The sequence below is a fragment of the Stenella coeruleoalba genome (assembly GCF_951394435.1).
Source record: "Stenella coeruleoalba genome assembly, chromosome: 13".
NCBI classification, from domain to species: domain Eukaryota; kingdom Metazoa; phylum Chordata; class Mammalia; order Artiodactyla; family Delphinidae; genus Stenella; species Stenella coeruleoalba.
Genome location: NC_137159.1, coordinates 5,249,670 through 5,264,191, shown reverse-complemented (window position 1 = coordinate 5,264,191; position 14,522 = coordinate 5,249,670). Strand labels below are relative to the sequence as shown.

Sequence of the window (14,522 nt, the reverse complement as noted above, 5' to 3'; positions counted from 1 at the left end):
TAAATACTTAATAACTTAATTCAAGTACTTTATTTTTAAGATGTAAAGAATTGTCCCCTCAGTACAGCTTTAGCTGTATCCCAGAAGTTTGATATGTGACCTTCTTCTGGCTAATATTTAAGTTTTGATTTTTAAGGTTTTTTTCTTTCCAGTTTTATTGAGATATAATTGACATACAACACTGTAAGTTTAAGGTGTGCAACATAATGATGTGACTTACATAAATCACGAAATGATTACCACAATAAGTTTGGATTTTTTAAGTCTCAATTTCCATTTTCACCAATTTTAGTGACTTTCGTTTTTTCTAGTGGTGCTTTGTTTGCATGTAACATTGTTAATTATTTCTAGTCTTATTGCATCATGGCCAGGAAATTTATTCTTTACCATTTACAATAGAGTAAGTCCCCTACATATGAACCTTCAAGATGCAAACGTTCAAAGATGCGAACATGTGTTAGCATGTCCAATCATGTAAATTAGTTCACGTGTCTGGCGTACATTGTCATGTGCGTGCATCCTCTACAAGTAATTGTGCTTTTGTGTACTTTACTGTACATACCGTATAGCGTACAGTAGTACAGTATCTTTATTTCAAGCCCAGGATGTCCGGAGGCAAGCATAAAAGCAGTGGTGATGTAGCTGGTACTGCTAAGAAGTGTTCTACTATACTTTTCAAAGTACTTGTACTGTATGATTAAATATGCTTATCTTTTGTCTTTGTTTTTCATGTATTATTAGTGTGAAAAGTATTATAAACCGATTACAGCACAGTACTATATAACCAATTGTGTTGGTTGGGTACCTAGGCTAACTTTGTTGGACCTGATGAACAAATTAAACTTATGAACGCACTATCAGAATGGAACTTGTTTGTATGTAGGGGACTTACTGTAGAGTGTTAAATAATGTCTTGCACACATTGTTGTAATCCCATTGACACTAGAAGGAAGATGATAATCTTCCTGTCACTACTTTGATTCCAAGTTTGCACATTCTCAAATCATTTTACTCACAACTTGCTAAGTACTGTGTCCAGCCAAGCATAACTTGGACATGGTTCAAAGTGCATAAAACAGATAACTAATGAGAACCTACTGTATAGCACAGGGAACTCTACTCAATGCTCTGTGGTGGCCTAAATGGGAGGGAAATCCAAAAAGGAGGGGATATATGTATACATACAGCTGATTCACTTCACTGTACAGCAGAAACTAACACAACATTATAAAGCAACTATACCCCAATTTTAAAAAAAAAAGGGCCGTAAGCATATCTGTTGCCAGAGGGCACATGTGAAAGGTAGCTTCACCTCTAACCTGTCACTTCCTGTCCCTCACAGCTCAGGGACTGATAAGGGTGCTGTTACCTCAGGGGCATGCGATGGTGGAGGTCTGGGCTACAGAAACCTGCATTCTGAGCTCTGTTGTAAGTACAGGGTGGTCGGGATGACGGGGGTGGGGATCCATCTATTGAAGTGCTGCTCTTGAAGGGCACATCTGGAATATCACAGGCGAGGCTGCGTTCACTGTCCTGGCAAGTACAGTGAGCTGAGGCAGGTGTCCTTCTAGGGCATTCTACACTGTGGACCAGAACCCCCATCTGTGCTGGTCTCTTTGGCCATAATTCATTCTCCTATGTGGGGTCATTCTTTCCCCCCCAAGAAAGCCACTGCTCTTTTCTTCTTTTCCCTGCATCTACCCCTGTAAGGGAAGACCTTGCCAGTGATTCAAAGGTGATGTGACTTTCTAAATGAGGATGGCCTCGCAGGGGATCCCAAGAGATTTCTTATCCTTACTTATATTATGACATAGTGGAAACTTCTCTCGTTTAAGAGGATCAGTCCCTACATATATATTCAAGTTTAATTTCTGGCTGGGTGTCCCTCTGGTAGAGCCACTCATTACATAAGAAAAAGGAAATATTCCCTGAATCTCTATTTTCTTTCTTTTATGTAGAGACCATTAACAAAATTTCATATGTATACCTTTAAGCTTCTAACTGGACCATAACTGGTTGCTTTGCTATTACTCTATTCTTCTTCTTTCTTTATACATTACTTTTTAGTGAAGTACAGTTGATTTACAATGTTGTGTTAGCTTCTACTGCACAGCAAAATGAATCAGCCATACATATATATCCCCTCCCTTTTGGATTTCCTTCCCATTTAGGACACCACAGAACATTGAGTAGAGTTCCCTGTGTTCTACAGTATATTTCCATAAGTTGTCTATTTTATACATAGTATCAGTAGTGTATATGTGCCAATCCCAATCTCCCAGTTCCTACTCTATTCTTCTTTAATATTTGTCTTTGCCTTCTTAATTATCCCTGAACATTCTTTTCCTAAAATGTACAATTCTTGCTCAAAGCTAATATCCATTACCTGTGAAAAAGCGACAAAATGAGTGAGAAGAGTGTCACTTGCATTTAGAAAAGCCAACTCCCATGCTCTTTCTAATATGACCCAATTGCACCTTATTTTGTTCAAAATGTCACAGTTTATCATTAGTTCTAGTTGTTATAGCAACAGAAAGAGCATGGATGACTTGAATTCAGATCCCAACCCAGGGTCACAGTATCTGGGTGACTTTAAGAATACTTCTTAGCCTTTGCTTTCCGATCTGCAAGATGTAATAACATGTGGACATGTTTAGGGATAAAAATGAGAACCTGTAACATTGTTGGCTCTCTAACTGTAGCTGCTATTGTTATTGTTACCAGCCAGCCCGGCCTCCTCACGATGCTGCAGACAGGACTCTCCTTTCTCCGGTCTGTGCCTTTGCTCCGTCCCCATCTCTGATGCTTCTCTGTGCACGCTCTCCCCCAGAGCAGAGCTCTCCACTAGAACACGGTTCTCACCAGGGGAGGGGGGATTGTGCCCCAGAGGACATCTGGCAATGTCCAGAGACATTTTTCTTTGTTATAACTGGGGGGATTTGGGCAGCAAGTGGCATCAGGTGAGTAGAGGTCAGGGTTGTTGCTGAACACCCTACAATGTACGGGACAGTGCTCCCGATGAAGATTACCAGGAATTACCAGCCCAAACGGCAATCGTGCTGAGGTTGAGAAACCCTCAGAATCACCTGGGGAGCTCCCTCCAGGTGTGGTCACTGAAAGATTCTGATATGCCATATGGAAGTAGGGCAGAATAAGCCAGAAGGTTTAGCATCACTGACCCATAACAAGATGAGATCATCTCCTGAATGAAGCTGCCCTGGTTTCTCCAGCCTCTATTGACTGCTCTTTCCTTTGGTCTGATGGTACCAACCAGCAGAATGGCTTCTAAGAATGTCACTGGGCTTTGATTGTCTCCTGTGGGGAGGTTCAGTGAAAGCAGAAGCTTGACTGGGGCGTGAGATACTCCATGAAAGTGAATTTACCTCTCTTTTCTGTATTCTAAGCCCTTTGGGAATCTGAGGCCAAGTCTGGGGCCACTCTTGGCAATGCAGGGGGTGCTTATTTACAGAGTTGCTCATTGGTTGACTAATACTGAAGAAATAGCTCTTCATTTCACCAGTGGGAGTGGTAAGATGGATTTAGTGACAGGCAATTCAGACTTTCAAAACCACAGCAGTGTATCTCCTGAAAGTAGCAAATAACAAAGCAAAAAAAAAAAAAAATTTCTTGCCTTTCTGAGAACATTTCCTTTCTCAGAAAAAAGGTGTTACAATCACTCTTTCTTGTAAAGTGGTAACTGAAAGCAACCCTTTGTCGTAATCGCTGATTCAGCTGGTCTCTAGAAGACGTTGTGTCTTAGGCACAATTCCTCAGCCTTTCCACCCCCTCCCCATCTCCTTCACTCCTCCCCGCCACACACACACACACACACACACACACACACACACACACAATTATTTTTCCCTATGTGCTGAACAAACACAGTATTTTGCTGTATCTTCAGGACTGATATTTGTTTAAAAATGTATTTTTGCGTCTTTTATACCCCACTCATGTCAAGTTCACCTATAGGCATCCATGCTCTTTCCCCCCCTTGTTATAAGGATACACTTTAAAAAGTGCAAGTTTTTTTTCTCAAACTCCTGAGAATTTATTTGGGTAGAATTATCCATTGTCCCTTCATGTACTACCTTTCTTGTGTCATCATTGATGAAGAATTTTTCTTCTATTGCTTACAAAAATTAAACTATAAAATTTGGAAGTTAGGTAAATCTAAAATCTTTTGTAAAATCACATCAGGTTAAGTATAAATGCTGGATAAAAATGAGAAGCATTCAGATCGAAATTATAATTTTCAAAAAAAGTGCAAGTTTTAAGATGAACAAATGGTTATGAATTGATATGATAAGAGTGGTTCTTCCATGGAGTAGAAGAAAGATCAGCATTCCTTTCATTCTGTGTTCTTAAATAGTCCGCAGACTTAGAATGAAATTTCAAATATAAACACCTAGGGACTTACCAGTTCTCTTAACAATAATTACCTATAAATGACTACTTCTTAATTTTCCACCTAAATGCATTATTTTCTGTCTCCATATTTTGGAGACATTTTCATTTGTCTTCCTTTCCTGGGTCAATTTGTTACGTACCTTTCCTCGTCCTTAGTTTCCCCAAACCTAGAATGTGGAATATGGACAATATTAGTGGTTCTCAAACCTGGCTGCCTGGAAGAATCACCTGGAGAGCTTAGAAAACTACATAATGCCCTGTCCCCAGCCCCAGCTGATTCCAGTGGCAGCAGGTGTGAGACATTTGGGCGGATCTCTTAGATGATTTCCAGCTTTAAAATTCTGTGATCTGACAGAATCAGATCCGTTTTGGTGAGGGTGGTGAAATTGGCAAGTCACTGATCTCAAATGGGACGGGTACATTGCTATGGTGATTCTCAGGGCTAGTTTAGTTACAGATAGCTAACCTTTGACCCAGCAGTTCTGCTTCTAGGCCTTTATTCTTAAGAGAAAATTCATTTTGTACCAAATATTTAGTTACAAAGATATTGACTTCAGTTTTACATAAAATAGAGAAAAATAAAAATTAACCTAATCAGGGTGTGTTTAAATAAATTACAGTACAGCCACCCAGTGAAATACTATGCAGACAGTAAAAAAAATAATTCTATAGAAAAATATTTTATATCATCAGAAAATGCTCATGAAACTAAGTGAAAAAGTAGGTAATATAATAATCTCATTTTGGGGTTAAATCATATATATATGTAAATATATGTATAATGACGTTTGTAAGGTTACAGGACAAAATGATGACAATGGCTATCTCTAGGTATAGGGATTAGAAGTAATTTTGACTTCTTTTTACTTATCTATATTTTTCTAATTTACATATGGTCATTGTATATTATTTCTATAATTTAAAATGTTAGTTTCAAACAATTATTTAATCTGGCTTCTTCAAGATTTACATGTATCCTCCTTAAGGTCTGCTCTATGCCTTTGCTTTCCAAATTGCAAACTGATAGTGCTACAAATCCAGGTTTGCCAGGAATACTGAGCTCAAACCAGCATCAGGAGTGGGCTCCACTCTGCGTCGTGCTGTCAGATCACCCAACAATGGAGGAGATAGATTCCTAATCAAAATCGCAATGCAAACAAGAGTGACCTAAGTGCTCAAGAAACGTGCAACCGTTTACACAGTGGAGCTAAAGAGGAAGTTCTGAGCTGGGAGGACGCACAGAATCTTCTCAGGCCAAGGGGCATTGGAGAATGAGGTTTTCGCCAGGTGGACCCTGCTGCAGAGATGATGGAAACATACACTCTAGGTTGTTTGAGTGCATGGCAAATTTGGAAAAAATAGAAGATTTGGGTCTGACTGTCAAGTAGGGAGAGGAATAGGTAAGTGTTGAAGGGGGAAGTCCCAATCCTTACTCTACCTTTGGGCAAATTAGGGAAAGGAGCTTCCTCTTCTAACCAGACTCAGACTCAGCCCAGACCAGGGAACCCATTTGGTGATTAGAGCATGGGCTGGATTTCAGTTTCCACATGCGCCATCCACTGGGCACACTTGTGCAGTGTACAACCTGAGCAACTTTTCCTGCAGCAACACTATGAGGTAAAGCTACAGAAGCTCAAAGAAGGTAAATACTTTCTTCAAAACCCACAGCTCATCTGGAACAGGGACACACATCCGGAGAGAAGACCCTTAAGCACTGAATTTGGACATTATTGTAAGGACTGTGTGACCCATCGCTGGGTTTTGAGGAAGGCACTAAATTGAGTTCCCTAAGACTAGGGCACACGTGGAGGATAGTTAGGAAGCTACTGCCATAGTCCTGGTGAGATGATGAAGGTCTGAACTGGGCCATGTGGTGAGTGATGAAAGAGGTGGCTGAACACGATGCGTATTGTGTAGGTGGCATGAAGAGATTTGCAGGTAGGGTGACGTGAGGAGGTGCGAGACCTCGACATGGATCTCGACCATCAGCATCTGCTCATAGCTGTGATGCCAGAATATTGGCTCTCTGTGCACCGATGTCAAAGAGGAGCATGGAGACAGAGTCTGGAGGAAAGAGAGAGTAGCTTTATTCTTTGCCGGGCAAAGAGAGAACACCGTAGGCAGGCGCCTCAAGGACTGTGCCCTCCTCCCCTGCGGAGTAGGGAAAGGTTTTTATAGCTGGAGCTCGTAGTCTGGGGTAGGTGATAAGCCTCAGAATAATGAAGGTCTTACATTTTTTTCTTTTCTTCTGTAAATTCATGGCCAAAGCTGGTGGCAGGAGGTTTAGCAACTGGGTCTGGTGTCCCTGAAGTTATCGGCCCGTGACCTTCTTTCTGCAATGAAGAGTGCTACAAGGGAGAGTAGGGGGAGAAGAATGCCAGGTGCAGGGTGTAATTCATACGGAGTCAGAGAGTAATTAGCTCTGTGAAGGACACATCTAGCTACAAGTGTTTGTTAGTAGTAACAGCTAAAGAATAACCAAGATTGCTTAACCCTTTCAGGCCTGTTTATGCTGTTTCCCCAGCCTGTTCATTGTTTCCTTATTTATCAGAAAAGAAAAAAGTCTCATTTCTATTTTTGCTGCAACATTTGAAGTGGGAATCCATGAGTGTCCCTGGAGAAAGCAGTAAGGACAGATCTTTAGACGATGACTGCATTAAACTGTGGGGCTGGCGAGAGGAATCAGTGAAGCATTCAAAATGCACCATCAGGGTGACAAGAGGGGGACCCAGAGGGGAGGGAGGTGTCACGGAGGCCATGGGGGCATTTCGAAGAGGAAGTTGTCACAGTGTCAAGTGGTCCCGGTGGAGAATAGAATGTAAACCAGGAGATTTTCGGGTACTTTTGAACTAGCAGTGCAGGCAGTACTGCAGAATCAGACTCTGAGGGTCCGAGGGGTAGGTGTGCAGCGGGGGTGGTGAAGGCTGGAGCAGAGCCTTCTTCTCTAAGAACGTGGGCAGGGAAAGGAAGGAGAGAGGGGACAGCAGTTTCATAGGAATGTGAATAATATAAGGGAAGGTTTTAGTTATGGCGGGGAGCCCAGAACATCGTAGACACTGGGTGGAGGAAGCCGGTAGAGACAGATGTAAGAATGACACAGGGAGAACCTTTGAGAGGTAAGACTGCATCTGGGCTGGGGGTTGAGAGATCAAATTGAAAAGAGGCCTCCTTCTCAAGGAGGATGGAGAATATGGGTGAAGAGTCCGGGAAATTTTGAGTTGGGAAAGAGATATTACGTCAGATGGTGTCCCTTTTCTCAGTGGCTAGGGGATGGGACCAGTGGCTCATAGCGAGGTTTTCCATGATGAATTTTCAAGCCAAACAGAAGGTCTAAAAGATGCTATGGGAACGTAAGGGAAAGGAGCCTTGGGTGAATAGAAGGGTGGGTCAGGACTGTGGCAGGCCTCCCACTGCAGAAGGGTAACTGTGGATTTGTTAATTTTATGAGGAGAGAAACTCTATTCATCCTGCTGATAAAGAGAAATTAATGTTCATCTCACCAGTCCATTTCTACGATATCACACAGTGCCTGGCCAGAGCAGGGGCTCCATAAATACCTGCTTAATGGATACTTTCTGTGATTGTGCTGAGCAGTAAAATGAGGTTAGCACTGCCAGCGTTATCTAGTAACCAGTGGAGAAAACAAGATTAGGGAAGATGCAGGGCCAGAAGGTAACCGCACCCTGGGTCCACCACCAAATGCAAGTCCCTTTGTTGTTGACGCCAGTGACCTTCCCCTTGTCACTCTCAAATGAATAGAGGGAGATATGGTGCCCTGAGGTCACAGAAACTTCCCATTTTCTCCTGAATCCGGTCCACCCGGCGAAGTGCAATCCATCACGTACACAGACAATGCCTGTCAATCGGGGGGCTTCCCCTGTACAGGTGACCTTGGCCTGGGATGGCTGGGGGCCCAGACCTGCTCTGGCTCAGCCCCCATCCTGCGCCTGCTCTTCATCAGAGGCTTCAGTTGCTCTCTGCAGCAAGATTTTTCCCCTTTGGCTTTTAGTTCATCTTTAATTTCTGTCCTCCAGTTTCATACCAATCCATTCGCATCGGCCTCATCACGACCCTCCTCCACCACCGCATTTCTCTTTCGCTCTTTGAAGGCTGAAGACCTTTTCCCTGCCTGGAATCTGTGTGTTGATTCTCCAGCTTCCGGCTGGAACATCTCTCTGGGAACCGGGGGCCTCAGCGGCGATGTGGCTGAGGTTCCCTTGAGCAAGTCTTACATGAAAATTTATGAATCTCATTTCTAGTAATGGGTGTTCTCGCTCTCTTACGTTCCCTGTGTTGGGTTACACATTTCCAAGGCCCCTTTGGGGGTGTAATCTTCCTGATCATGTGTCCTGAGTGGCCCTCGCTGAGACTTTTCTAGAAATTGCCTCATCTCTGGATAAGGTGTCTGGCTTTCTCTCCAGCTCTTTCAACCCATACTTCCACCCCCATTTCACCGTTCTGAGCTCCTCTCAAGGCCATCAGCTTCCCTGGCCCATCTGGAGGCTGTGTTTTGGAATTTATATGCCTTAGAATAGGCAAAGAAAAAAACAAGGAAAATTCTTTGTTACCTGTTCGGCTGAAAAGCAAAAATTACACATACATTATGACACCAGAAAGGGGCAATTTTAAACCCAGTGTATTGAGAAATAGCAGAGAATCACTCTGAATCTGAGACCAAAGATTCTTGTCCCTGTGTTTAGGCAGCTGGTGACTTTCCCTGCAGGAGGGAGGGGCTCTTTTCTTGGGCCATGTTATTTTCTCTGTGAGCGTTTTCCTCTCCTAGAGCAGAAAGGCTGCGGAGGAATGATTCACACGGCCGGTGAATCCGTGACGTTTCTGCGGGGCTGCCGGCCCTGGGAACGGGCGCTGCCTGGTGAAAATAAGGCAGGTTGGGCCAGTGAAACCATGCTTTAGGGGCCAACTGCAGGGCTGTCTTAGTGGAAACTCAGAGCTTTGAAAGGTCATCCATGGCAGACCCCTGGGCAGGCTTACAAACCACATCCGTCTCTGAATGAGACAGAAATGCAGAGTCAAGTAACCTCTATGCTCCATGCCCACAAAAATCAGACTGGGGGTGGATTGCGGCCACTCTGGGACAGGGGTCTTTCAAATCTGGTAACACGTAGCCACATCTGTATTAGTCAGCTCAGGCTCCATAACAAAATAGCACAGATCAGGGCGTTCAAACAACAGGAGTTTTTCTTTTCACAGTCCTGGAGGCTGCAAGTCCAAGATCAAGGTGCTGGCGGGCTTGGTTTCTCCTGAGGGCTCACTCTGTGGCATGCATACGGCAACCTTCTCCCTGTGTCCCCTGGGTCCTCCAGGGTCTTTCCTCTGTGCACCCATCCCTGGCATCTCTCTTCTAGCAGGGACCCCAGTCATAGTGGGTTAGGGCCCTACCATGTGATTTCATTGAAGCTTATGAAACCATAAAGGCCTTCTCTCTCAAGACAGCTACATTCCAAGGTATACTCAGGGTCGGGGGTGAGGACTCCAACCTAGGAATTTTTGGGGGGAGGGACACAATTCAGCCGGAATACCATTAGTGAAATCAAGAGCGTGGGCTTCCGTAGCAGCAAAAAATTTCACAGTGGAAAATGCTGGCCCCTAACCTCGAGCTTGTGGGATGGAAACCACCCTCTCCTATGGTTCTGTCTCCCCTTGAGGACATGATGCTCAGTGAAATAAGCCCGTCGCAAAGGGACAAAACTGTTTGATTTCACGTACACGAGGAACCTAGAGGAATCAGATCCATAGAGACAGAGAGTAAAGTGTGGGTGCCGGGGGAGGGATCTGGGGAGTTATTAGTTAAGGGGGACAGAGTTTCAGCTTTGCAAGATGAAAATAGTCCTGGAGGTGGTTGGTGGTGATGGCTGTACCACAATGTGAATGTATTGAAAGCCACGGAACCTACACTAAGCGATGGGTTAAAGTGGTCAGTTTTACGTTATGTGTATTTGATCACGATAATAAGAAAGAGTGGTGCTGAGGCTGGAGACCTGAGTTTCAGCCCGTGTCCCCCTTTCCCCACCCACACCATCATTTTATTTCATTAAGATGCAGGGTTTTGACCTACAAAGTTGGGGTGACTTTTCTTACTAGGTGATCAAAGGGGAGAGTGAAGCTAAGGTTTTCAGCGAAGCCTTTGGGCTGTAATGAGCCTTCAGCCCAGGAGAGCTGAGGATGGTAATGGCGATGGAAGGACAGAAAATGTCATGTTCCAGTGGACGGTGGTGTTTCCTTTGGAGGGATTTGTTTGTGGCTGGAGTAGCAAGAACCGAGCACCCTGCCTGGGCTCAGGGAACTAAGGGGACTCCTTATCGCATTGGAGCCTCTGGACCTGGGAGTCTCCCCCAGAAAGCGTCAAGGGAGTCCTATTTGAAAGAGCCTGTTGCTTTATCACACATGCAGCAAAGCCAAGCAAATGCAGGGGCAACGTGCCAGAGCTGCAGGGAACTGCCAGCTACTGCCTTGTCTCTCAGCTCTGGCCTCTGCCACTGCCCAGCTGGATCCTAGCTCAGACCCCTCTGGCTGCCCGGCCAGTCCTGAGGCCACAGCCACGCACTAGACCTTGGCCTCATGCCTGGATACTCATGGTCTTTCCCAGACACCTTGCCGCCCCCAGACTGGGCTCAGTGAGGCTCCCCAGCCCTGGCTCCCCTCCTGCCACCCCGAGGGGGTCCACTTCCTGAGCCCTGAGCTGCTTCACTGTCCTAGCCTCGGCTGATGTCTGCTACTGTCACCCCTTCCACAGTTCCCTAAAAGCTAGTCCAGGGCCTAGACACTCAATAAAACCTTTATCGGGACACAAAAACATTTAATTGCCCTTCATAAGAGCACAACCCAGAGCAGAGGAGTGATTTCTAATGTGGGTGTCGAGCAGAATCAAGCACCTGTGGGGTCTTCTTCACCCTTCCCATCTACAGCAGAGGGGTGGATCCTGACCTGCACCGAAGTTTGAGTATTATTGCCCGCAAGGGAGACCTTCCTGGGGAGGGGAGGGAGGCTGGACTGCAGAGCCGCGTTGCTCTGAGATCCACAGTGCTATGAGGGTTTTTTTTTTTTTTTTTCCCCGGTACGCAGGCCTCTCACTGTTGTGGCCCCTCCCGCTGCGGAGCACAGGCTCCGGATGCGCAGGCGCAGCGGCCATGGCTCACGGGCCCAGCCGCTCCGCGACATGTGGGATCCTCCCGGACCGGGGCACGAACCCGCGTCCCCTGCATCAGCAGGCGGACTCTCGACCACTGTGCCACCAGGGAAGCCCTTAAAGTTAGAGGGTTTTTTTGTTTGTTTGTTTGTTTGCGGTACGCGGGCCTCTCACTGTTGTGGCCTCTCCCGTTGCGGAGCACAGGCACCGGACGCGCAGGCGCAGCGGCCATGGCTCACTGGCCCAGCCGCTCCGCGGCACGTGGGATCTTCCCGGAACCGGGGCACGAACCCGTGTCCCCTGCATCGGCAGGCGGACTCTCAACCACTGCGCCACCAGGGAAGCCCCTGGGGCATCTTCTTGATGGCAGCACTGCGAGAAGTCCAGGTGAGCACTGGTCCCTCACCCGTGGTCAGGCCTCCCCAGATCCCCTTCAGATCTCGCTCAGCCTGGTAGAGGCCCCTCCCCCCTCCCCCCCCCCCCCCCCAAGTACTGCTGCCCATCCAACTTCCTGTCTCCATCCAGGGCTGTGCTGTGCCCGGCCTGCTAGCTGCACATGGGTTGGTCCAGGGTAAAACCTCCAGTTTTCTCCTCCCCACCCGCTCACCCTGCCCTCTCTCACCCGTCAACTTTCTTATGCTTCCCGACGTTGCTGGTTTGACAGCTTGACTCACATTTTCCTTATTATCCTTTTGGGTATCCTGGCTGGAACTAACAATGCGACTGCTTTGGGGACTGATTCCCAAAAGCACACTCCCGTGGCCACACATGTGGTCCTGACCACCCCTGCGTGGCGTGTAACATTTGTCTTTGCCTCCGTTTCCCTTCCAGTTTGTGCTCCATTTCTTTCTTCTCCTTTACAGCAAAATGCCCTGGAGTAGTTCTATATACTTACTGTCTGTAATTCCTTTGCTCCCACTCTTTCTTAAAATATTCTGAATAGGTTTTCATACCTACTATTCTACAAACACCAGCTTCTCAATGTTGCCGTGGCATCTGTGTTGTTAAGCCAGTGATTTGTTTCCCGGTGCTGATTGGAACCTCCTGCAGCGTTGGCGTGATGAATCATTCCTTCCTCTTTGAAATATTTCTCACCTAGTTTTTAGACTCCAAACACCCCTGGTTTTCTTCCCATCTAACTGGTCTCTCTTTCTCTCTCTCCATTGCTAGTTCTTATTCTACCCAGCCTCTCAGCACAGGAGGGACCCAGGGCTCATTCTGCCTTCTTTCCATCTGGGTGATTGCATCTAGATTTCTCTCTCTCTCTCTCTCTCTCTCTCTCTCTCTCTCTCTCGGTAAGAACTATTAACAAGAGATCTACCTTACTATATTTTTCTGAACACAGTACGGTATTGTGAACTATAGACACAGTGCTTCACAGCAGGTCTCTAGAACTTATTCATCTTGCATAATTGAAACTTTAGACCCATTGAACAGCCAGCCCCTTTTCCCCCTCTCCCCAGACCTTAGCCACCACCATTGTACTTTCTGTTTCTATGAGTTTGACTGTTTTAGAAAGTGGAATCATGCAGTGTTTTTTCTTCTGTGACTGGTTTATTTCACTTACCATAATTTCGTCCAGGTCTGCCTGTGTTGTCACATATGCCAGGATTTCCTTGTTTTTTGCAGCGGAATCATATTCCGTCGAATGTATAAACCACACTTTCTTCCTCAGTTATGTGTTGGTGGCTATTTGGGTGGTTCCATTTCTTGACTTATGGATAATATGCTGCAATGAACATGGGAGTGCAGGTGTCTCTTTAGGATCCTGATTCCAATGCTTTTGACTACACACCCCAAAGTGTGATTGATGGATCATATGGTAGACAAGTGGGACTACATCAAGTTAAAACCTTTTGCACAGCAAAAGAAACAATCAACAGAGTGAAAAGGCAACCTATGGAACGGGAGAAACTATTTGAAAACATATATCTGATAAGGAGTTAATATCCAAAATATATAAGGAATTCCAACAGTTACCATTCCATTGTTAGTAGACATCCTTCACCCCTAAATTCTTCAGAGAACATTCTTTGTAGCTCCTGGACTTACCCGAGACCTGATTCTCCTCTGAGGACACCAAGTCTCCCGTGGGGTTTCTTCATCGCCCCTCTTCGTGTCTCTGAGAGGAGAAGGCAGGGGTATTTGCATTCGTTGCCATTTCCAAACAACCACATGTTGCACTTAGCGTTCTCACTTCTCCTAGCATTTCTTTCCGACTCACTGTGTCCTGCCTGGGCTAGCCTCACCAGCTCCGAAGTCACTTTAAATGATGTCATTAGTGACTGCACTGGTTGCTGATGGGAACTTCTCCATCTTTAACCTCTTTTACTTTCCTGTGTGGGTGCCAGTCCCCCTCCTGCCCATCGGGAGTCATGCGTCCCAGAACTCCTTCCTTGTCCCTTGCAGTTCTTCCTCTGTTCTTTCCTCCTGAAGGCACCTGGATTATCCCCGTGACTTGAGTACAATTTGCACACTGACAAATCCCCAATTAATAGGTCTGGCCCATAATTTTACCGACGTATTTCTAATAGCTTAATGTCAAGACAGCCCCTCAAAGTTAGCTTATCCAAAATTGAACCCACCATTGCTTTCCTACTAACTCCTCCTCCTCCAGTATTTGGTATCTCTGTGAATGGTTGTCAAACATCCCACCTTGTTTGAGAGCTATCCCCCAAACTCCTTTCCATCTTTCCTTCCCAATGCAAAATAACGTAATAAATCTAATTGATTCTACTCTTAAACATAGGAATACAATCTGTTCTTCCTTCCTACTTCATTCTAACAGCTGTTTTCTAAATTCAAGCCCTTACCACCTCTTGGTGGGATTCTTGCAGAAGGCTCCCAACTGGTATCTCACTTTCTGGTTGGTTACCTGGGATCCTCTAAGCTGTTACCATAAGAATTTAGAACCTAAACTGACTCTTGTATTTAATGATAACGAAGGTTGGGTTTCATAGAGCTG

The 14,522-nt window shown here is 45.5% G+C and overlaps 1 protein-coding gene across 3 annotated transcripts in view; it reads left to right on the top strand.

Moving 5' to 3' along the window:
* The first annotated feature begins 11,026 nt into the window (after positions 1 to 11,026).
* IL1RL1 (interleukin 1 receptor like 1) overlaps positions 11,027 to 14,522 on the top strand; it is a 39,566-nt gene continuing 36,070 nt past the window's right edge. For all 3 annotated transcript variants that reach the window (XM_079940835.1, XM_079940838.1, XM_079940834.1), the window contains exon 1: positions 11,027 to 11,944. The gene's annotated coding sequence lies outside the window, so the exon portion shown is untranslated. The remainder of the gene's footprint in view (positions 11,945 to 14,522) is intronic.